At 40.7% G+C, this 26068-nt stretch overlaps 1 pseudogene; it reads left to right on the forward strand.

Moving 5' to 3' along the window:
• Positions 1-5505: 5505 nt before the first annotated feature.
• On the forward strand, positions 5506-25543 carry LOC144291150 (vomeronasal type-1 receptor 1-like; annotated as a pseudogene).
• Positions 25544-26068: the final 525 nt, after the last annotated feature.

Raw genomic sequence — 26068 nt, forward strand, 5'->3', positions numbered from 1 at the left:
GGTGTGATCCTGGAGACCCAGGATCGAGTCCCGTGTCGGGCTCCCTGCATGGAGCCTGCTTCTCCCTCTGCCTGGGTCTCTGCTTCTCTCTGTGTGTCTGTCATGAATAAATAAATTTTTTAAAAAATCTTAAAAAAAAAAAAAAAAAACCTTAGTGTAGGGGAAGCCTTCGGTAATTGGGGAAAACCGAGAGAGTGAACGCGGCGTGCACGGTGGGTCCCGCGCCCGGGAGATGCCGGGAGATGCCAGGCCTCCGGAGCTGGTCGCCTCACGGAGCTTGGCACCGCGGGATGACTGCAGAGCATACAATGACAGTGTAGTGACTTTGATTTTTTAATTAAATACGTGTAAAGCAGTTTACATATTTTTAAGTGTTAAAGTTGTATTTGTTTCCAGAAGCTGTGTTTCTCCATTCGCCTGTTCTGGCCAGGCCTCAGCACGATAATGTGCCAGAGGGCAGAGACGCAGCCTCGCAGCCTCGTAGCCCCGTGCTGGGCCTAGATGGAGATGATCTCGGGGCCACCGTGACCTTGCTTTCGGGGCTGCGGCAGATGGGGAGGGGGCCCAGACGCCGTGGGGCCCAGATGCTGGACATCTGGCACTTGGCTTCACCAGAGGCATCGGGAAAGCCACCGTGAAGCTGCCCCGGGGCTGGGGAGCCTGGGCGTCCCAGGAGAAGGGACGGCAGTGACCGAGCCCTTGCTGCCCGCGAGGAGGATGTACTGAGGCTCAGGCAGGGGTGTCTGTGTCAGTGAAGGGGGTGTGGGCCAGACCCCACCGGGAGCTGGGGATCAGGAGCAGGTGGGAACGACCGATTTGGGGCCCCTGTTGGCACCCACTGCCGCCCTCCCTTCCCTGGCGTGGTGACCGTGAAGGTGTCCAGGCCACCGTGATGCTTTGGGCCCAAACAGTGGAAACAGCCATGGTTGAAACCTCTGAATGCGGTTTGCCAGCCGATGAGTAAGGAGCAGGGAAAACAAGATGATGGAGGTGAGTGGGTCGTGGCAGAGGGTCTGGTTGGCCTTGGCCGTGAGAGTGCCTCTGTGCTTCACGCAGACCCCAGGGCCACAGGCCTGAGGACAGACAGTGGTGCTGGCCCGGCTCGCCTCGAGTCCTCAAAGGGCCTGGAGGTCACAGCCTCTGGTCACAGTAAGCTTCTTGCTTTACTGGAGCCTTCGCACGCTTGTCTGGGTTGGTGAGAAAAGAGCTGCAGTTTCCGGGTTCACTGGTTCTTACAGATTAGGAAAAGTTAGGACATACGGATATGCCAGGCAGAGACGCAGGGCAGCCCTCAGGTACGTGACTGTAGGGCTACACGCCTTATGGTTTCATGGAGAAAACGGTCTTTTCCTCTTTTTACAAAGGAGATTTTTCTGTTGATTCTTCTTGGAAACTCCTAGATCCTTAGCCATGGAAATACCATTTCTCATGGCCTGTTCTCAATGCTCCACATTTACCCTACTTTCTGATGTTTTTTTGACGGATGAAAAGCAGGAATTTTTTTTTGAGTTTTTTTTTTTCTTTTGAGTTTTTTAAGAGCAAAATGCTACTATGGTTTTGAGGGAAATCCTGCTTCCTTTGGTGTAGGTGCACCCTGAAGTAATTAGGAGTGAAGTTGTGTGATGTCTATGACCTACTGTCATTCCCCATACAAAAATGTGAAGCAAATGTGGCAAAATTATAATTCTTGTAAAGTCTCTGTGTTTATGTTCATTATGTCGCTTTCAGTACTATATTTTGCAAAATTGTATATTCAAAAGGAAAATTCTGCGCAATGAGTTTCCTACATTGAACAGTATCCATGCATTCCTTATTTCCCAAATGATTCATATTTAAGTTGCAACATCATAAAATCCTAGTTGAAAAACAAGATTATATTAATCTTTATTTATTTTTTTTAAAGATTTTATTTATTTATTCATGAGAATACACAGAGAGGAGAGAGAGAGAGAGAGAGGCAGAGACACAGGCAGAGGGAGAAGCAGGCTCCATGCAGGGAGCCCGACGTGGGACTCGATCCCAGGTCCCCAGGATCACGCCCTGAGCTGCAGGCGGCGCTAAACCGCTGAGCCACCGGGGCTGCACTATATTAATCTTTAGTATAAATTAAATATAATTTCAGGTTAGTGTCGGTTACCACCCTGATGCAAGAAGGCAGCTTACCCCGTTTTTCAGCAGCAAGCAGTGGTGGTGACAGCCTGGTGCCCCTGTCACTCTGATCACGTAAATAGAGGGAGAAGGAGGGCAACTTTGTACTGAAACTAAAAAGCCTCTGATTTTTCTTAATCTTCTCACACACTTTCAGCAGCTGGACAGCTCCCAGGCTCCTCGAGAGCTGCGGGTCTCTAACCGTACTGGAGACCCACCAGCTCCCCAGTATCTCGGTGAGCCTTGTTTTTTTTCAAAGATTATTTATTCATTTATTCATAGAGACACACACAGAGAGAGAGGCAGAGACACAGGCAGAGGGAGAAGCAGGCTCCATGCAGGGAGCCCGACGTGGGACTCGATCCAGGGTCTCCAGGATCATGCCCTAGGCTGCAGGCGGCACTAAACCGCTGTGCCACCGGGGCTGCCCATTGGCGAGCCTTATTTTTCACAGTTGTGATCTGTGGAAAGAAGCAACCCAGAGTGCACCTTTCATAGCCCGGTTTCGAGTGAATCCAGGACTTTGTATGAGAATCTGCCGCTGGTCAAAGACTGGAATTGCTGGTAACGGGCACCTGCCCTGCAAAGGCGCAGCTCCTCCCCATCACGTCTCCCAGCTCCCAGAGGACCTGCCCACCTCCCCCGGCGTCAGACACAAACAGCCACACCTGTCCAGCCACTATGTGGCAGCCCTTCCGAGGCCAGAGTGGCATCCCCGGAGGCCACCTGATTCAGGTCTGGAAACCAGCCCTTGACACTGTGGAAGACCAGAGGGAATTGAGGTGACCTAAATGGAAGAAAAAAAAGCATGTTCCATTTTCATTTCAGTGTAAACAATCAAGAGACGGTATTTCTTTGGTACCCATTTGAAAACTACACCTTCCTTTCACCTGCCATGAAAGCTGCTCCGTGTATTAAACAGCTTTATTCTCCATAAGGAGCGAGGCTGCAGGGTTTCATTCACGACGTGCTCCGTGTTCAACTTCTTGTCTAGGTCTTCCTACACAAGATTGCTAAGGGGCTGTTTCTAGGGGCTCCTGAGGTTTGCTGCAGCCCGTGGAGTTCTCCCCATCATCCCTGCAGGGTGGAGAGCACACCACTCCCCGAGTCCCCTGCTTTCCGGTTCACCATGGTGCTGGAGGTGTGAAGACACTCTCCCACCTCCGGGGAGGACGGACTTTCAGCTCTGCCCCACCTCACACTTGTGTCCACCTGCGGGAATTTGTCCGTGTCCCTGTCTCCCCCCAGGCTGGAGAGGTGCCTGCCCTGGCCCAGGGGCCTGAAGTTGGGGATGGTCTGGCGGTGTCCTGACAGCCATGTCTAGGAGCTCTGCAGGGTTTTCCAAGCACTGCCTCAAGCCGCATAGACTTGACACCCTAGGGACATATTGGGCAGGAGATTGGTGTTATTCTTCGTCTCCTCTCTGTGGCAAACCCCAAGGCTGGGACGTGGCACAGAGTTTCTGAATATCCACCTGCACTTGCAGGAGGCACTTTAGGGGGTAAACCCATCCATGCATGCAGTGTTTGCGGGGGACCATTTGGTGCTTTGTCCAAGAATGGAAGGCACTAGTGACATGTAGCCCTTTAAGTTAATTTAAATTATAAAGTAAAAATATGGTTTATCAGCCACAGTAGTCATATTTGAAGCATAAAATAAATAGAGGGGAAGATGAAGGAAAGTTCTGCTGGTACACGGATTCTACTGAGAAGGTATCATGTGGAGGATCAATACTAAGGCTGTTCAGCTAGGGTTAAAAGTTGGGGTCAGGGTCAAGGTCATGCTAAGGGAGTGAGGACTTAGATCCACATCCTTGGTGGATGAACATCTACCTCAATTACTTGGAATTTTTCTGCATAAACAAAAATAACTGAAGGGAGAAATAGGCCGCGGTGCAGTTGGAGGGGCGCCGACTGGCCCGCATAGCCCGCAGGCCTGGCCGACACACGCCACAATGTGCACCTTCGGCAGAGTCCGTCAGGACAGATGACACGCGAGGGCACCGACGGGTCGGCCATTTAAGGAGCTTGAAACGCTACCCGTAACCACAGAGGGGTAGAGCTGGGAATCAAGAGCAGAAGGAAACCTGCAAACTGCCCCGACAGTTGAATCTTAGCACCTGCTGAGACGACAGCTGGTCACAGTGGAAGTCAAAGGTGAAAGTAAGGGGCCCCTGCAGGGCTCAGTTGAGTAGACCCCCGACTCTCGACGTCCACTCAGGGTCATGATCTTGGGGTGGGGGATGGAGCCCCATGTCAGGCTCCAGGCTGGGCGCAGTTTGCTTGAGATTCTTTCCCCCTTCCCCATCCCTCTGTCCCACCCATGCATGTGTGCTCTCTCTCAATAAATAAATCTTTTTTTTTTTTTAAGTGAAATTCAGGGTATCTGGGTGGCTCAGTCAGTTGGGCATCTGTCTTTAGCTCAGGTCATGATGTGGGGCCCTGGGATCGAGTCCCGAGTCGGGCTTCCTGCTCAGCGAGGGGGTCAGCCTCCCCCTCTCTGTCGTCCTGCTTGTGCATGCTCTCCCTGTCTATCCTTGTCAAAGAAATAAATAAAATCTTTTTTTAAAAAGTGAAATTGGGCAGCCCGGGTGGCTCAGCGGTTTAGCACCACCTTCAGTCCAGGGTGTGGTCCTGGAGACCCGGGATCGAGTCCCCATGTCGGGCTCCCTGCATGGAGCCTGCCTCTCCCTCTGTCTGTGTCTCTGCCTCTCTCTCTCTCTCTCTCTCTCTCTGTGTGTGTCTCATGAATAAATAAATAAAATCTAAAATAAAATAAAATAAGTGAAATTTAAAATGCCTTGAGACCAACAAACATGACCATACAACATAGCAAGAGTTATGAGATGTGCCAAAAGCAGTATTAAAAAAGGATGTTTGGGATCCCTGGGTGGCGCAGTGGTTTGGCGCCTGCCTTTGGCCCAGGGCGCGATCCTGGAGACCCGGGATCGAATCCCACGTCCGGCTGCCGGTGTGCATGGAGCCTGCTCCTCCCTCTGCCTGTGTCTCTGCCTCTCTCTCTCTCTCTCTCTCTCTGTGTGACTATCATAAATAAATAAAAAATAAAAAAAAAGGATGTTTATAAATGTCTGAGTTAAAAAAAAACAACTCTCTAATAACAAACTACACCCCAGGGAACTAGAAAAGAAAAATCAGACTAAAGGAAGAGGGAAGAAAATAAGAAAGATTGGAGCAGAAATAAATGAAATAGAGAGGAGGAAAGTGGTAGAAAAGACCAACAGTATTGACAAATCTTTAGCTAGACTAAAAAATAAAAAGATGAAAGTCAAAGTCAGAAATGAAAGAGGAGATATTACACCTGATGACACATGAATAAAAATGATTGTGAGAGTCGACTATGAACCATTACACACCAGTCAAATGCTTCATCTACAAGAAATGGGTAAGTTCCTAGAAACCCACAACCTATCAAGACCAAGTTATGGAGAAACAAGGTCCGCACAGATTTGCACATCACAACCAAGTGGGGCGCGGGTTAGGATTAGGGTTAGGGTTGGGTTTGGGGTTGGGGTTGGGCTTAGGCTTAGGTTTAGGTTTAGGCTTAGGACTGAGGTTGGAGTTGGGGTTGGGGTTAGGGTTAGGGTTGGGTTGAAGCTAAGCCTCGGTTTAGTGTTAGGGTTAGGGGTGTGGTTAAGGGTATAGTCATGTCATCCATATTTCTTCATTTGTATTTATTTAACAATTTCAATTTATTTATTCAATTTACTTTCAGCTTATTATATACTGACATATATTTGATATGTGCGGGAATATACCATGTATGTAGGACAAATTTTTTGCCTTTCTGCCATGTGTTGCTTCCTGTTTTTTTATACTTTGAAGGTTGTCTGATAAAGAGATCATTCCACTTGCATTGTTGACCTTCTTTTACTTGGCTTTTATGATCTTATTTAGGTTGTTTTTCTTGTCTTGTTTTTGAATATTCATTTATTTGTGGGAGTGAGCAATTCAGTGTGGTGTGAGGGAGTAGGAGACAAACTATTAAGCAAACTCCGCAAAGTGTGTGGATTTATTCAGGGTTGGATTTCAGGGTGATTTGGATCATGATCTGACACACCCAAGGATTTTACATTTAATGGACTGCACCACCCTGGTGCCGGGTATGTGCTTGTTTTTAAGGCATTGTTTTAGTATTTTATAATATCTTATTTTTTTTAGTCTATGATATGAAATGTCTAATCATTTTCTCCACAAATTAGTATTTTATGTAATTATTCTCATTCTTTGTTTTGTCTACTTCTGCAACCCTGTCACTCTATCCCTTGCTGCTAATAATCACAGTATTTCTGCTGTTTCCAAGATCTTCCCTACCATACCCTATTTTCATAATTACATTTATTGTCCTTTTGTATTTCCTCCCCCTTTCCTTTGTTTCTTTTATAGTCAACATTTCCTCTTCTAGCCTGAATACAATGCACACACCCAAATACATTCTGCACACCAGAATTTGCAGTTATGTTAGTGGCAAATAGCTCCTCCTCCCTAGGCCTTGTTAGCACACTCACTTTATAGTCTTAATTTTAGTGTGGTAAAATCTTTAAATATTTTTATTTACACTTGTGATTTTTAAAAATCTAAGAAAAATTGGGCAGCCTGGGTGACTCAGTGGTTTAGCACTGTCTTCGGCCCGAGGCGTGATCCTGGGGACCCGGGATCGAGTCCCGCATCGGGCTCCCCGCAGGGAGCCTGCTTCTGCCTGTGTCTCTGTTTCTCTCTCTGTGTCTCTCATGAAAAAATAGATAAAATCTTAAAAAAAAATAAAAATCTAAGAAAAATATATCTGATTTAATCTCTTGAAAATATTCTCTACGTTAATTCTAAAATATTTAATAGGTTTGTTTTTACAATTAGGTGTTCAATGCACATGAAAATGATATTTTATAGGACATTATATCAGAAATATCTCAGGTCATATCTAGAAAAGAACTAATATCATTGTAAATGACTCTTCTTTTCCCACTTCTCTTCTTTACTTCATCATATATCAGGACCTAAAAAATGGTGTCGATTGACTGCTGGGACCTCTAATTTGTTTCATAGGTGGCTCCTGGCACCAAAGAAGTTATTTTTTTTTATCACACTAAATATATAATTCTGTTCTCTATGATTTCCATTAGAAGCGTTGAAACATTCTCAAGAATGATAATCTGTCTCAACTTTGCGGTAAGTTCTACTTTTTTCTTCATTTTTTTTACTGTGATAAAATGCACATAATATAAAATTTACATTTTTGACCACTTTAAGGTCTACAGTTCAGTGGTATTATGTACATTCACAATATTAGGTGACCTTCACTACTATCTATTTTTGGGACATTTTCATTATTCCAGATGAAAACCTCATGCCATGTTGGCAGTTCATCCTCATTCTCTCCCCACCCCCAGCCTCTGGCAGCCACTCCTATCACTTCATTGATAGCTACATACACTTATTTTCGTAAAAATAGAATCCTACAACGTGGACGCTTTTTGTTTGGCTTCTTTTGCTCGGCATAACGCTCCAAAGCCTGCCGGTGTCGCAGTGGGGATCAGCACTCCATTCCTCTTTACAGCTGAAGAGCATTCCATCACACGAGTGTGCTACGTTTTGCTTACCCATTCTTCTGTTGTTGGGCCTGTAGGTTGTTTCCGCGTTGTAGCTATTGCAACCGGATACGCTATAATTGTTTGTGTGCAAGTATTTGTCTGAACACTTATTTCCGCTCAAATGTATGCCTACGAGTACAATCGCCGGATCATATAGTCATAATAGGTCTAACTTATGGAGGAACCACTGAATTCCTTTCCACAGCAGCTGACCACTCTACATTTCCACCAGCAACGTTTGAGAGTTCCAACTTCTCCACATTCTTGTCATTATTTTCCTTCTTTCTGATGATGATACTCCTAGTGAGTGTGGATTCATGTCTCCTTGTGGTTTTGATTTATTTACATTTCTTTAATGAATAATGATGTTGGACAGCTTTTCGTGGTTTTCTTGGCCATTAAAATATCTTCTTTCTCTGTCCAAAATTTTTGCTCACATTTTAGTTGAGTTGTTTGCCTTTTTGCGGTTGAATTGAAACAGTTTTTTTAAAAAAACATATTCCAGATACTAGACCCTTATCAGAGACATTACTTCCTAATAACTTTCTCCCAATCTTTGGAAAACCTCTTCACTTGCTTGATAGTGTCCTATGATGTACTAAAACTTTTGATTGTGTGAATTCCAGTTTACTTATTTTTTCTTTTGTTGTTTTATGTTTTTGGCATCATATTTAAGATACATGGACAGACTCAAGGACATGAACATCTGCTGTATGGTTCTTCTCAGAGTTTTACAGCTATTAAATTTAATTCTTTGATCTAGTTTGCATTCATTTTTGTGTGTGATATAAAATAAGGGTCTGGTATCACTCATTTGCATGCAGATATTCAGCTCTCCAACACTGGGCACTGTTTTTCCCTTACTGAATTGTCTTAGGACCCTTGTCAAAAATCATTTATTCATAGATATAGGGGTTTTATTTCTGTACCCTGTATTCCATTCATCTATACCTCCATACCTCCAAATGTGCCAGTGTCACATTGCTTTGACTTAGCTTTGTAGAAAGTGTTGAACTCAGGAAGTATGCCAAGGTCTTCCAACCTTGGTCCTTTTAAGATTGCTTTGGCAATTTGAGGTTCTTAGAAATTCCATAGATGTTTTAGGCTCGGCTTTTCCATTTCTGCAAGATTGGCCATTGAGAGTTTGGTTGGGACTAAATTGAATCTGTAGATCGCTTCAGGGAATATTGTCATTGTAACAATATTAAGCCTTCCAATTTATGAGCATAGGGTGTGTTTCTATTCATTTGTGTTTTCTTTAATTTCTTACTACTATAGTATTTAGTTTTTAGTGTAAAAATATTTTACCTCATTGTTTAAATTTATTCCTAAGTATCAGGGTGCCTGGGTGGCTCAGTTGGTTAAGTGTCTGCCTTTGCTCAGGTCGTGATCCTGGGGTTGAGCCCTACCTCTGGCTCCCTGCTCAGCGAGGAGCCTGCTTCTCCTTCTCTCTCTCTGCCTGCTGCTCCCCCTGTTTGTGCTCTCTTTCCATCAAATAGATAAATAAAATCTTTAAAAAAATTATTCTTAAGTATCATGTTTTTTCTAACGCTATTGTAAAGTCATTTGTCCTTAAAAAATGTTCAGATTGTTCATTGCTAGTGTATAGAAATACAGCTTCATCTTGTATGTTGATTTTATGTCTGAAACTTTGCCAAATTTATATAGGTTTTAACAGGTTTTTTTGGTAAATTCTTTTTTTTTTAATTTTTATTTATTTATGATAGTCACAGAGAGAGAGAGAGAGAGAGAGGCAGAGACACAGGCAGAGGGAGAAGCAGGCTCCATGCACTGGGAGCCCGACATGGGATTCGATCCTGGGTCTCCAGGATCGCGCCCTGGGCCAAAGGCAGGCGCCAAACCGCTGCGCCACCCAGGGATCCCGGTAAATTCTTTAGGATTATTTTTTCATATAGCATCATGCCATTTATGAATGGGGATAGTTTTACTCTTTCCTGTCCAATTTTGAAGACTTTTATTTCTTTTTATCGACTAATTGCTATGGCTGACAATTCCAGGATAGTATTGAAGGGAAGCAGTGAAAGCAGGCATCCTGGTCTTGTGCTTGATCTTAGGAGGGGAACTTTCAGTCTTTTAGGCACCATTTAGTCTGGTGCTACTTTGGGGATTTTCATATATGCCCTTTCTCATGTTGAGGAAGTTATCCTCTATTCCTAGATTATTGAGTTTTTTTTTTTTCATGAAAGGATGCTGATTTTCCCCCCAAATGCATTGAAATGATTGTACGGATTTTTCCTTTATGCCATTAATGTGGTGTATTACTTTATTTGGTTTTCATATGTTGAGCCACCGTTGTATTCCTGGGATAACTTCTGCTTGATCATAGTATGTCCTCCTCTTTTTTTTTTTTTTTAAAGATTTTATTTATTTATTCATGAAAGATACAGAGAGAGAGAGAGAGAGAGAGAGAGAGAGAGAGAGAGGCGGAGACACAGGCAGAGGGAGAAGCAGGCTCCGAAGTGGGACTCAATCCCGGGACTCCAGGATCAGGCCCCAGGCTAAAGGCGGCACTAAACTGCTGGGCCACCGGGGCTGCCCTGTCCTCCTCTTAATATGACACTGGATTCAATTTGCTAGTATTTTGTTGGGGAATTATGCATCTGTGTTCATAAGGGATTTTGTTCTTTTTTTTTTTTTTCTTGTGATGCCTTTGTCTGGCTATGATATCAGTATAATACTGACTTCATAGAGTGAATTAGGCACCATTTCCTCCTATTCTGTTCTTTGGAAGATGATGAGAGGCACTAGGATAAATTTTTATTTAAAATTTTCATGGAAATTCACTAGCTAAGCCATGTGATCATGAACCCTTTTGAAGGGAGAGGTTCTTGACTACTAATTCAACCTCTTTATTTTTTTTAGGGCTGTTTAGGTTTATTTTTTATGTTTTCTTGAGTAGGTCTTGGTAAATTTTATGCTTTCGGGAACTTGTCAATTTCATCTAAGTAATCTAGTTTGTTGGTGTAAAATTGTTCATAATATTCTTGTATAATCTTTTGTGTTTATTGGTAATCTTTGGTTATTGGTAGTCATGTGCCTACTTACTTTTCTGATTTTAGTACTTTGAATATTTCTTTTTTCTTAATCTAGCTAAGGTTTGTCAGTTTTGTTAATCTTTGCAAGGAATAAACTTTTCGTTTTATTGAATTTATTGTTTTTCTTTAATTTTTGAATGTATTTTAAGTGAGATTTTATGTATTTATTTGAGAGAGAGAACATGAACAGGAGGAGGGACAGAGGGCAAGGGAGAAGCAGACTCCCCGCAGAGCAGAGAGCCCAACATGGGGCTTGGTCCCAGCACCACGGAATCATGACCTGAGCTGAAGGCAGATGCTTAACCAACTGGGCCACCCAGGAACCTCAAGTTTATTGAGGTGTTTCTCTGTTTTGTTTCTTGCTTTTCTTCTGCTCCCTAGTGTTAAATTAGCTCTTCTTTTTCTCGTTCCTTAAGATACAAAGTGATGTTACTGAATTGACTTCTATCTTCCTTTTATTATTTTTTAAAAGATTTTATGTATTTATTTGAGAGAGAGAGAGACTGAGCACAAGCAGGGGGATGGGCAGAGGGAAAGGGAGAAGCAGACTCCCTGCTGAGCCAGGAGCTCAACACAGGCTCCAGCCCATAATGACCTGAGCTGATGGCAGACACTTAACCCTCTGAGCCACCGAGGGGCTCCTATCTTCCTTTTAAATATGAACATTTACAGTGATAAAGTTCTCTTCGAGTGCTGCATCACTGTCTTGCACATACTTTAGCATCTTGTGTCCTCATTTTCATTTGTCACTATTTTATTTTTTTCCTATTTAAAAAATTTTGGTAAAATATATAACATAGCACAAAATTTACCAACTTAAGAATTTTTTAAGCATATAGTTCAGTGGTATTAAATACATTCATAATGCTCTCCTAGGGAATCCCTGGATGGCTCAGTGGTTTAGCTCCTGCCTTCCGCCCAGGGCGTGATCCTGGAGTCCTGGGATCGAGTCCCACGTCAGGTTCCCTGCATGGAGCCTGCTTCTCCCTCTGCCTGTGTCTCTGCCTCTCTCTCTGTGTGTCTTTCAATGAATAAATAAATAAAATAAAAAGCCATACATAATGCTCTCCTATCAGTGCCTCCCATCTCCGACTCTTTCTATCTAGTAAAACTAAAACTCTCTACCCATTAAATAATAACATCCTATTCCTCTATCCTCTCAGCCCCTGGCCTGGAAACATCATTCTACTTTTTGTCTCTATGACTATGGCTACTGTAAGTTTCTGATTTAAGTGGAAACATAGAGTTTTGCCTTTTTGTGACTGATTTCATTTAGCATTTAGTCTTCATTATTCATCCATATTGTATTTTATGCCAGAATATCCCTCCTTCTAAGATGGACTAATAGCCCATGGTATGGATAAAGCACATCTTGCTTGTCCATTCATCCATTGATGGGCATTTGTATTGCTTCCACATTTTTAGCTATTATGAGTAATGCTGGGCCCCCCGGCTGGAGCGTCTGTCTTCAGCCCAGGGCGTGACCCTGGGGTCCCGGGATCGAGTCCTGCATCAGGCTCCTCGCAGGGGGCCTGCTTCTCCCTTGCCTGGGTCTCTGCCTCTCTCTGTGTCTCTCATGAATAAATGATAAAATCTTAAAAAAAATAAAAAGAAGAATCCTGCTGTATTTATTTATTTATTTTTTAAAGATTTGATTTATTTAGTAATGAGAGAGAGAGAGAGAGAGAGACCCAGGCAGAGGGAGAAGCAGGCTCCATGCAGGGAGCCCGACGTGGGACTCGATTCCGGGTCTCCAGGATCAGGCCCTGGGCCGAAGGCAGGCACTAAACCGCTGAGCCACCCAGGGGTCCCCAGAATCCTGCTATAAACATGGATGTACACACACCCGCCATCAATTCTTTTGGGTTTGTATACACCCAGGAGTGAAATTGCTGGATTGTATACTATTTCTATATGTAATTTTTTGGAGAAATTGCAAACCTGTTTTCTACAGTGGATATATTATTCATTTTACATTCCCACCAACATGCACGAGGGTTCCAATTTCTTAACATCTTTACTAACACTTACTATTATTATTTTTTTGATAGTTGTCATCCTCATGGGTATGAAGTGGCATCCTGTAGTTTTAAGTTCCACTTCCTTAACGGTTAATGATGTGGAAAATTTTGTGTGTGTGCACATTGGTATTTTGCATATTTTCTTTGGAAAACCGTCTATTCAAGTTCTTTGCCCATTTTTTTTTTAAAGATTTTATTTATTCATTCATGATAGTCACACAGAAAGAGAGGCAGAGACATAGGCAGAGAGAGAAGCAGGCTCCATGCACCGGGAGCCCGATGTGGGATTCGATCCCGGGTCTCCAGGATCGCGCCCTGGGCCAAAGGCAGGCGCCAAACCGCTGCGCCACCCAGGGATCCTCTTTGCCCATTTTTTAGTTGACTTGTTTGTTTTTTGGTTGTTGAGTTGTAGGATTTCTCTATATATTCTGGATATTAATCTCTTATCAGCTATGTTATTGGCAAATATTTTCTTCCATTTTGTGGGTTGCTTTCAACTCTGTTGATTGTGTCTTTTGATATACAGCAGTTTTTAATATTCATAAAGTTCCATTTGTCTATTTTTTTCTTTTGTTGCCTGTGCCTTTTTTGTCATATTTAACCGCACCCAATGATGTGAAGTTTTGCCCTGCTTTCCTCTTAGAGTTTTAATTTCTTAGTTATTACACTTAGGTGTTTGATCCATTCTGAGTAACATTTGCATATGGTGTTAGGTAAATACATTTTTTAAAGTTATCATTCTATAAGTGCTTTCTAACTGAATTATATTGTAGTCCAAGAACGTGATTCCTATTATGTCTATACAGCATACCTGGGTGGATGCTCTGTGTGCACTTTTTAAAAAAATTGTTGCCTTAGAAATTTCAATGTACATTTCAAAATAATCTGGATGCATGCTCGAATATTATACCTCATCACTTGTCAAATATTAACTGACCATATAGTTGTGGGTTCACTTGTGGGTTTTCATTGTGTTCTTCATGTCTGTCTTTGTGCCAGTACCATACTGCCTTGATCACTACAAATTCGTATTATAACTTAAAGTCTGGAATTATGATGCTTCCAGCTTTGCTTTCTTTTTTTTCCCCAATGTTGCTTTGCTATTTGGTGTCTTTTGTAATCCATAATAATTTTAGGATTGGGGCACGTGGGTGGCTCAGTGGCTCAAGTCATGATCCCAGGGTCCTGGGATTAAGTCCCATATCAGGCTCCCTGCAGGGAGCCTATTTCTCTCTCTGCCTGTGTCTCTGCCTCTCTCTCTGTGTGTGCCTCATGAATAAATAAACAAAATCTTTTTAAAAAAAATGTAGGATTAAAAAAATGTAGGATTGTTTGTTCTAGCTCTATTTGAAATGGTGTTGGTATTTTGATAGGGATTGCATTAAATGTGTAGATTGCTTTGAGTACTATAGACATTTCAACAATATTTGTTTTCCAATCCCTGAGCGTGAAATGCCTTTCCATTTCTTTGTGTCATCTTCAATTTCTTTTATCAGCGTTTTATAATTTTCAGAGTACGAGTCTTTCACGTCTTTGGTTAGGTTTATTTGTAGGTATCTTATTTGGAGTGTGATTGTGAATGGGATTTTCCCCTTAATTTCTCTTTCCGCTGCTTCATTATTAGTGTGTAGAAATGCAACAGATTTCTGAATATTGATTTTTTAATAAAGATTTTATTTACTTATTCTTGAGAGAGAGAGAGAGAGTCAGAGACACAGGCAAAGGGAGAAGCAGGCCCCTTGCAGAGAGCCTGACGTGGGACTCGATCCCGGGTCTCGATCCCAGGTCTCGATCCCGAGTCTCCAGGACCACGCCCAGGGCTGAAGGTGGTGCTAAACCGCTGAGCCACCTGGGCTGCCCCTGAATATTGATTTTTGTTCTGTGACTTTACTGAATTTGTATATCAGTTCTAGCAATTTTTGGTATAGTCTTTCAGGATTTTATAGAGAGTGTCATGTCATCTGCAAATAGTGAAAGTTTTACTTCTTCTTTGCTGATTTGAATGCCTTTTATTTCTTTTTGTTGTCTGATTGCTGTGGCTAGGACTTCCAGTAATATGTTAAATAACAGTGGTGAGAATGGGCATCCCTGTCACATTCCTGTCTGTAGAGGAAAAGCTGTCAGATTTTCCTCAATAGATATTTTTCCAAAGAAGACATGCAGTTGGCCAACAGACACATGAAAAGATGCTCCACATCACTGGTCTTTAGGGAAATACAAATCAAAACTACAATATTACCTCAAACCTGTCAGAATGGCTAACATCAAGAACACTAGGTGTTGGTGAGGATGTGAAGATAAGGGGAATTCTCTTGTACTTTTGGCGAGAATACAAACTGGGGCATCCAGTTGTGGTTCCTCAAAAAGATAAGACTAGAACTACAACCCAGCAATTGCACTACTAGTTATTTACCCAGAGGATACAAAAATACTGATTCAAAGAGACACATGCACCCGACGCTTACAGCAGCATTATCTACAATGGCCAAAATATGGAAACAGCCCAAGTGTACATTAACTGATGAATAGATAAAGAAGAAGTGGCATAGCTACCCAGATAGATAGACAGATATAGATATATTACTTGCCATAGGAAAAGAATGAAATCTTGCCAGTCACAATGACATGGGTGGAACTAGACAGGACTATGCTAAGCAAGATAAGTCAGAGAAAGACAAATACCATATGATTTCACTCATATGTGGAATTTAAGAAGCAAAACAAACAAACGGGAACAAAAAGAGAGTCGGTAAGCCAGGAAACGGACTCTTAACTATAGAGAACAAAGTGATGGTTACTAGAGGGGAGGCGGCTAAGGGGATGGGTGAAATACATAATGAGGATTAAGGAGTGCACTTGTCAGGAGATGCACTGGGTGTTGTATGGAGGTGTTGAGTCACTGTGTTGTACACCTGAAACTACTATTACACTGTATGTTAACTAACTGGAATTTAAATAAAAACTTTAAAAATAAATTGAACAACACACTAAATAAAAAAGATTTCATTTATTTATTTGAGAGAGAGTGAGACAGCATGAGCAGGGGGAGGGGCAGGGGAGAGAATCTCAAGCAGACTCTGTGTGGAGTGTGGAGGCTGATGGGGGGCTCGATCTCATGACCCTGAGATCATGACCTGAGCTGAAATCAAGAATCAGATGCTTAGCTGACTGAACCGCCAGGCACTCCTGGTGAGCACACCAGGCACCAGGCACAGCAGGCACTTCTAATCAGTCCACGGGTCAGAGAAGAAGTCTCAAAAGAAATTCTTTAATATTTTGAAAAAATGTTTTTAAACATTTTAAAATTCAAATTAATTAATGTAACCTCTATTATTAGTTTCAGAAGTAGAGTTTAGTGATTCATTAGTTGTGTGTAACACCCAGTGCTCATTATATTGAGTGTCTTCCTTAATGCCCATCACCCAGTTACCCCATCCCCCCACACCTCCTCTCCAGCAGCTCTCAGTTTGTTTCCTATAGTTAAGAGTCTTTTATGGGTTGCTTCCCTCTCTGTTTCCATCTTATTTTATTTTTCCTTCCCTTCTCTATGTTCATCTGTTTTATTTCTTAAATTCCACTAATGAGTGAAATCATATGGTATTCCTATCTTGCTTAGCATACTACTCTCTAGTTCCATCCACATCATTGTGAATGGCAAGATTTCATTCTTTTCGATGGCTGAGTCATATTTCATTACACACACACACACACACACACACACACACACCACATCTTCTTTAACCATTCATCTGTTGACGAAAAAATGAAAATAAAAATAAAACATCAAGATTAATGGGCTTCAGCAGGATTTATAGGATTTGCTTACTTGGAAATTTAGAGTGTTAATTTCATATATTGTAAAAGAAGAAAGAGTTTATTTTATTTTATTTATCTTTTAAGATTTTATTTATTTATTCACAAGAGACAGAGAGAGAGAGAGAGAGAGAGGCAAGAGACATAGGTAGAGGGAGAAGCAGGCTCCATGCAGGGAGCCCCATGTGGGACTTGATTCTGGGAGTCTGGGAGGACGCCCTGAGCCAAAGGCAAACGCTCAACCACTGAGCCACCCAGGCATCCCAAGAAGAAAGATTTTAAAAATCAGTAACTTATATTAAAGAAAAACAGAGCTAAACACTTAAAATGGACTTTTTTCTGACTACTACAGTAAGAGAGAGAAACTCCAGTGTAAACTGAGCTCAATGTCAAGTAAAACAAAGAGGACCATGGTTTTTGAAGGAGAACAGATAGGGAAGAAACAAGGACTCTGGGGAAAGGAAAAAGAGGGGAAAAGAAAGGGTCTGGGGCTTTTGTGGAATGGAAAATTGCAGAAAGAGGAAAGTGGAGAATAAACAAAGATGGTTGGCAAGGTAGGCGGACAATGTCCAGTCTGTGGTTTGACAGCATGGCATTTCCTTGAGCAAAGAGTCAGCATGAGGGCTGGGGGCCATTAGCGACATCCTGGTCCAGGTGGATGCCAGGTACAGTTTGGTTAAATCCTTTAGAGCAATGTTTGCACAAGTCATTTGTGCTGAATGGGAGTTCACAGTTCACCATCCCTCCTCCTGTTCAAGAGAAAGATTGGATTTTTTTCCCTCATAGACAAACGTTATTGCAACACCTCAAAGTCCTTGAGAAAAGTTTGCCATTGTTTCCAATGACTGTGCTCAGAGTGGGAGATGTAAAGATGAAAGACGTTTAGCAATGTTGTTGGCAGCTGCACAATGGTCCTATAAAGGTGTAAAGACAATTAAGAGACCAAAATAAGACCACTAAGATTAGTATGAAGAAGTCAAATTTGGTTAATTCTTCTAGCATATTGTTTAGGAAAGTCATTTGTGCTGCCAGGGAGTACACACCTAAGTTTCTATCATATACAAGTCGAGAAAGAAGAGGAAAGTAACAAAGAAATATAAGGAAGTAAATACCAAAGATTAGAGCAGCAATCAATGAATGTGAAAACAGGTAGATAAGAGAGAAAACCTAACATCGATACAGTTGATAAGCCTCTAAACAGGCTGACCAAGAAAAACAAGGGAAGATACAAATTAGACATAAGAGGAATGAAAGAGAGAATATAACTAAAGATCCCAAAGACATTTATTTATTTTTTTCCAAAGACATTTAAATACTAATAATGGAATGCTACAATTTTAACATCTAAATCTGGTAACTTAGATGAAATGGACCAATTATTTTATTTTTATTTTTTAGATTTTATTTAAATTCAAGTTAGTTAACATATAGTGTATTATTAGTTTCAGGGGCAGAATTTAGTGATTCATCAATTGCATATAACACCCAGCACTCATTACATCAAGTGCCCTCCTTAATGTCCATCACCCAGTTACCCCGTCCCCCCCCACCTCCCCTCCAGTGACCCTCAGTTTTCTGCGATTAAGAGTCTCTTATGATTTTCATTCTGGTCTGCATTTTTTAAAGGACTTATTTATTTTAGAGAGAGAGAGAGAGAGAGAGAGAGACAGGGAGCAAGCGGGGGGAAGAGTAGAGGGATAGAGAGCACCCTGAAGCCGACTCCCCACTGAGTGCAAAGCCCAACGCAGGGCTTGATTTCATGACCCTGAGATCATGACCTGAGCCCAAGTCGAGTTTGTCGCTTAACTGAGCCACCCACGCGCCCCTCCCTCTCAGTTTTTATCTTATTTTAGTTTTCCTTCCCTTCACCTATGTTCATTAGTTTTGTTTCTTAAATCCCACATATGAATGAAGTCATAAGGTATTTGTCGTTCTCTGACTGATATTTTGCTTAGCATAATACCCCCGAGTTCTAGCCACATTGTTGCAAATGGCAAGATTTCATTTTTTTTTTCCTATGGCCGAGTAATATGCTGTCCTCTTCATCCATTCATTGTCGATGGACATCTGGGCCCTTCCCTTATTTTGGCTATTGTGGACATTGCTGCCATGAACATCGAGGTGCATGTGCCCCTTTAAATCAGTATTTTTGTATCCTGTGGGTGAATACCTAGTGCAATTTTCTGGATCATAGGGTAGCTCTATTTTTAACTTTTTTGAGGAACCTCCATACTATTTTCTAGAGTGACTGCATCAGTTCGCATTCCCACTACCAGGGCAAGAGGGTTCTCCTTTCTCCACATCCTTGCCAACATCTGTTGTTTCTTGTGTTGTTGATTTTAGCCGTTCTCACTGGTGTGAGGAGAGATATCATTGTGGTTTTGATTTGTATTTCCCTTATGATGAGTGATGTTGAGCATCTTTTCACGTGTCTGTTGGCCATTTGCTTGTCTTCTTTGGAGAAATGTCTATACATGTCTTCTGTCCATTTTTAAACTGGATTATTTGTTTTCTGGGTGTTGAGTTTGGTCAAGTTCTTTATAGATCTTGGATACTAACCCTTTATGAAATACTCATTTGCAAATAATCTTCTCAGATTCTGTAGGCTCCCTTTTAGTTTTGTTGATTGTTTCCTTTGCTGTATAGAAGCTTTTTATTTTGATGAAGTCCCAACAATTCACTTTTGCTTTTGTTTCCTTGCCTCTGGAGATATGTCTAGTAAGAAGTTGCTGCAGCCTAAGGCAACAATGTTACTGCCTGTGTTCTCTTCTGGGATTTTGATGGCTTCTTGGCTTACATTTAGGTCTTTCATCCATTTTGAATTTATTTTTCTGTATGGTGTACGAAAGTGGTGAAATGGACCAATTACTTTATTTATATATATATATATATTTTAAAGAGAAACAATCTTTATTTATTTATTTTTAAAAGAGTTTTATTTATTTATTCATGAGAGACACACACAGAGAGAGAGAGAGGCAGAGACACAGGCAGAGGGAGAAGCAGGCTCCATGCAGGGAGCCCAATGTGGGACTCAATCCCGGGACCCCAGGATCACACCCTGGGCCGAAGGCAGGCGCTAAACCACTGAGCCACCCAGGGATCCCCCTGGACCAATTACTTTAAAGACAAACTACCAACAGTCATTCAAGAAGAAGCAGATAACCTCAGTAGCCCTATATCTATTTTAACAATTGAGGTGTTGGCTTAAAGCCCCCAGTATGCTTATATAATACTACTAATTATGCATAATCTCCTCCACAAAATGGAAGAGACAGGAACACCTCTAACTCACTTTTTTTTCCCATTTCATTTCACTTTACAAATTCCAATGCATTTAAAAGAGTGTAATTTTAGTTTCAGGGGTACAACCTAGTGATCCAACACCTCAATATACAACACCCAGCGCTCTTCACATCAAGGCATATGGTATTTGTCTTTCTCTGACTGACTTATTTTACTTAGCATAATCCAGCTCACTTTTTTTTTTTTTTTTTTTTTTTTTTAATCCAGCTCACTTTTTAAGACCAGCTTTACTCTAATGCCAAAACAGACCAGAAAAACCTCCATACTGTTTTCAAGAGTGGCTGCACCAGCTTGCATTCCCACCAACAGTGCACGAGGGTTCCCCTTTCTCACATCCTCACCAACACCTGTTGTTTCTTGTGCTGTTGATTTTAGCCATTCTGACAGGTGTAAGGTGATAGCTCATTGTGATTTTGATTTGCATTTTCCTGACAATAAGTGATGTTGAAAATGTTTTCATGTGTCTGTTAGCCATCTGTATATCTTCTTTGTAAAAATGTCTGTTCATATCTTCTGCCCATTTTTAATTGGATTATTCATTTTTGGGGTGTTGAGTTTGATAAGTTCTTTATATATTTTGGATACTAATCCTTTGTTGTATGTGTAATTTGCAAATATCTTCTCCCATTCTGTAGATTGCCCTTCAGTTTCTTTGCTTCCTTCACTGCAGAAGCTTTTTATTTTGATGGTGTCTCAATAATTTATGTTTCTTTTTTTTCCCCCTGGCCTCAGGAGATATATATAAAAAGAAGTTGCTCTGGGTGAAGTCAAAGAGGTTACTGCCTGTGCTCTCCACTAGGATTTTTATGTTTTCATGTCTTACATTTAGGTCTTTAATCCATTTTGAATTTATTTTTGTGTATGGTGTAAGAAAGTGGTCTAACCTCAAAAAATTTAAAATATAACTACCTTGCAATCTACAGTCCGAGTGTCCATTGAACGAGGGGTGGATAAAGAAGGTGCAGTACACACACACACACACAGAATGGAATATTACTTAGCCATAAAAAATTAAATATTGCCACTTGCAGTAACATGGATAGAGCTAAGAGAGGATTATGCTAAGTGAAATAAGTCAATCAGAGAAAGACAAATACTATATGATTTCACTCATATGCGGAATTTAGGAAACAAAACAAATGAACAAAGGGGAAAGAAAAGAGAGAGGCAAACTGAGAAACAAGACTTTTTAAAAATTTGTTTTTAATTTTAATTTCAGTATCATTGTATAGTTAATATTTAGTGTTATGCTAGTTTCAGGTGTACAATGTAGTGATTCAACAATCCTATACATCATTACTCAGTGCTCCTCATGGTGAATGTACTTGGTTAGCACACTGGTGGTTACTAGAGGGGCAGTGGCGGTGGGATGGGTGATGGGAATTAGGGAGTGCACTTGTCATGATCATCAGGTGTTGCATGGAAGTGTTGAATCACTGTATTGTACACTGAAACTAATATTGCACTGTATGTTAACTAACTGGATATAAATAAAAGCTTTAAAAAGTAATAATAAATTTATGTGTAGAAGCAAAACAGAAAAGAAATTTTTAAAAATCTGTATGCTAATGTTAATAGCAGAATCCTTCATACAAATTGGAAACAACACAAACATCTTTCAATAGGTGAATAGCTTAAATAAACTTTGGTACATCCGTATAACAGAATATTTTCTACAAATAAAAGAGCAGAGTATTGATATACACAGCAAATTCTATGAATCAGGGAAGAAGAAAGCCAGTCCCAAAAGGTTACATACTCTGATTATATTTGTGTTATATTCCTGCAATGACAAAATATAGAAATGAAGAAGAGGCTAGTGGCTGTTAGGAGTTAAGGGGAGAGAAGGGGTGAAAGGGGAGAGGGTATGTCTATAAAAGGATAACATGAGGTGGCCTTGCTTTGATTAAATGGTCTGTACCTTGACTGTATCAATGTCAACATCCTGTCTGTGGTATTATACTATATATTTGGAAGATGTCATTGGGGACATTGGGTATGGCGTACATGGGATCTCTCTATATTATTTATTACAACTATGTGGGAATATACAGTTATTCAACATGAAAAGTATAGCTGATATTAAAAAAAACTATAGTAGGAGGAAACATCCAGTACCATGAAATATGTTAGCTGTATGCTTTCTTTTGTTGAGTTGAGGGACTTACCTTCTATTTCTACTCTCCTGACAGTTTTTTATTATGAATGGACACTGAATTTCATCAAATAGTTTTTTTGCATCTATAGAGATAGTCATTTAATTTTCCTTATGTTGTTTGTATGTGGTTTATCTTGACTGATGTTGAAATGTAGACCAAAACTTTCATCCCAGGAGTGAACCCAACTTCATTATGATGGTTTCCCCCTTTTATTATATATTGTTGGATTCAATTTGTAGCTTGGGACTTTTGAGTCCATGTGATCAAGGCCTCTAGTTTTTTTCTGTTGTTGTCTAGTTTTCTTTTTAAGTCTTAATTTAGATTCCGGTTAGTTAACATACAGTATAATATCAGATTCAGGTGTATGACGTAGTGGTTCAACAATTCCATGCAACACCCCGTGCTCATCACAAGTGCCCTCTGTAATCCCCATCACTTATTCTACCCATCCCCCCACCCACTTCCCCTCTGGTAATCATCAGTTTGTTCTCTATAGTTAAGAGTCTTTTTCTTGGTTTGCCTCTTTCTTCTTTTTCTCTTTGCTCATTTGTTTTGTTTCCTAAATTCTATATATAAGTGAAATTGTATGGTATTTGTCTTTCTCTGATCGACTCCTTTCTTTAGCATAATACTCTCTAGCTCCATCCATGTCCTTGCAAATGGCGATATTTTGCTCTTTTTCATGGCTGAATAATATTCTGTGATATATATATATATATATATATATATATATATATATATATATATCCCACATCTTCTTTATGCAGTCAGCAGTTGATGGACATTTGGGCTGTTTCCATAATTATTTGGCTATTGTAGATAATGTTATCTACAATAATAGTATACAGGTTTTTATGTGAAAACAATTTTTCACTTCTCTGGGATAAATTCTCAGGAGTGCTACTGCTGAATTATGTGGTAATTGTATGCGAAGTATTTTTTAAAGAAACTGCTAAACTCTTTTTCAGGAGTGATTGTAAGATTTTATATTATAACTTGATGTATACAAGTGGTAAGTTGTCTGCATCCTTGTCAATATTTGGTGTTGTCACTTGTAAAATTGTAGCTATTGTCATGGGTGGGTAGTTGTAATAATATCTGACTCTATTTTTTTTTTTTATTTTGGCTGTCAGCTTTTAGGCTTCCCTCCTCATTCTTCCCCCTGTGCCTCAACTCAGGGCAAAGTGATAAGAAATCCCAAGGTCTCTCTCCTTTTGCACCAGCAGGAGATTCAAAGCATGCAACCCCCTGCTGGGGGGTACAAGCCATGTACAAGCCATTCCCCCAGCCACACCTGTAACTGCAACAATAATAAAAAAGAAATCTGACCAGCTTCCTTTACATTCATTCATTCCCTAGCCATGTTTGGATCATCTCCGGGGGCTTGCCCTGCTCTCCCCAGAGCCTCATTATGTAGGTAATAAGCCTCCTCTTATTCTTGGTCTGTCTGTGGCATCTCCAGTCTTGACCAGTGATTTCAGAAAATGCTCAAGTAGAGGGCTAAGCGAGTCCTGAGACACATAGGTAGGCCCCATAAGACACATGCCAGTCAGTGTCTTTGAACTGAATATGGAGTGAGATTACAGTAAGTCCAAGTTTTCCACTTTTAGCAGATCACTGGGTCCACTTGCTGAAGGTAAAAGATTTAGAATATGATGGAAGTAATCTATAACTTGGCTGTGGGTTTTGATATTCTGCATTTGACTATATATATATATATATATATATATATATATATATATATAAAATGTGTCTGAAATTAGTCAACCTTATAACAAACATGACAAAATATAACTAGTGTGAAATAGGTTTTGTCTAGCAGAATCTGTGTGACATGTTTATATATGCTACAGTAATACAATCTGTAAAAAAGAGCTATGTAATACAGTAAGCTTTTGGGAAGAATATTATTGCACAGATGCTACTGGTATTCAATGTGCATAGAAAGACAGGAATACTGAAAATATATATATATATATATATATATTAAGAATTGAATTTTTTGAAATGAAACTATCTCAGAATATATAAAAATAGTCTATATAATATATAGAATATATAAAATATATATTTATATCAGAATATATATATATTTATATATCAGAATATATAAAAATATATTTATATATCAAATATATTTGATATATATATATATATCAAATATATTTATATATCAGAATATATAAAAATAAAAATAGGCCAATAGAATTGGCCAGAGTCTCTCACTGGCTGGGCTGTTGTTGCCTGGGCGGAGGAGACCGCCCTTCTTCCTGCTGGGTTAGTAAAGGAGTGGCTAAAGTGGCGAGGTTATAGGGTGCTTCTTTTCCTGTTGGATTTGTAATTGATGTAGAACGGTAAGGTGTTAGAGCTCTCTCCTTTGGCCCCCTGACTTCATTTTAAACAAAGTTTACATTTATTAATTGTCACAGATCATATGATACTCTGTCTTCATAAACACTGAATTCTGTTCCTTGACAGTTCTGATCTTTAAGAATCTCGATGGTCCCTTGGTTTGGTACAGCTGTATAGCTGCCGATTCTGCAGGAAGACTCCCTGAAACTTGATAGCTTACCTCTCAGTCTCAATTACCTTTAATATTTACATTCACAATCAAAGTATTTGTCTATGGGATGTGCTGGATGTGGTTTGAAGATCTAGGAGAGACTAAAAGACAATAATTTGCAGGGACATAATTTTGGGGATCTTTATCTTTCAAACTTGTATTGGTTTCATGGGGAATTCTTTATTATTTGCATTATATATGTACAGCTCCTTAACTCTTCCTCATAATAATCCTGTAGATGTGGTTCTTGCCCACTTAATTTTGGCTAATGCCCTGGTGCTCATATTCAGAGGCATTCCAAATATAATGGCATCCTTTGGAATTAGGCTGGAGATGGGCGATATTCGATGTAAAACAATGCTCTATATTCAGAGTTACCCGCAGTATTTCTCTGTGCACAACCACCCTCCAGAGTACGTTTCAGGCAGTGACTATTACTCCAAGTAGTCATAAATGGGCCTGGCTCAAATACAGAATCTCTACATTCATTCAACCCTCTTTACTCTTCTTCTGGATGATCAACATCCAGATCTATTCTGTGGTCATTTTACAAACTGTGGCCAACAGGAATACCACCGATGATAGACTTGGGTATCAGATGGCTTATTGTAAAAACAATGCGATGATTGCGAGATATCATCAATATTTCTAAGCATGGTATTCGTTGGAGATTTGTCCCTTCTCTCCCTGATGACATGTACTAATATCTACGTGGTGAACATCCTGTACAGACACCACAAAGTGTCTCAGAATGTTCGCAGTACCATCCGGTCTTCGTCATGCTCTCTGAAAACAAAGTTACCCATGCTGTTCTCATACTGCTGAGCTGATTTGTTTTCTTTTACTGGACCAACACCTTTCTCACTATTTATTTATTTATTTATTTATTTATTTTTATTATATATTTATTCATTCATTCATTCATGCATGCATGATAGACAGACAGAGAGAGGCAGAGACACAGGCAGAGGGAGAAGCAGGCTCCATTCTGGGAGCCCGCTGTGGGACTTGATCCTGGGACCCCAGGACCACGCCCCGGGCCAAGGCAGGAGCTCAACCGCTGAGCCACTCAGGGACCCCCATACTATTTATTTTATACAAGTAAGAAAAAGCAGGTTCTGGAAGAAAGTGGCCCTGTGCATTCTTCCGCACGTGGCCGCCTAGTTGTCCCAACACCGTCGGTTGAGAGACTGTCTCCCACCCGGGATATTCTCTCCCGCTTCCTTGCAGATTAACTGATCACAGAGGTACAGCTTTGTATCGTTTCGGTTTTCCATTCTGTTCTATTGATTTACGGGTCTACTTCTGGTGCCCGCCCCATACTCTTTGCATCCCTAGAACTCTGTAATATAACTTGAGGTCTGAAACCCCAGCTTTGTTTTATTTTCAACACCGCT

Source organism: Canis aureus, chromosome 19, assembly GCF_053574225.1.
Source record: "Canis aureus isolate CA01 chromosome 19, VMU_Caureus_v.1.0, whole genome shotgun sequence".
Classification (NCBI taxonomy): Eukaryota; Metazoa; Chordata; class Mammalia; order Carnivora; family Canidae; genus Canis; species Canis aureus.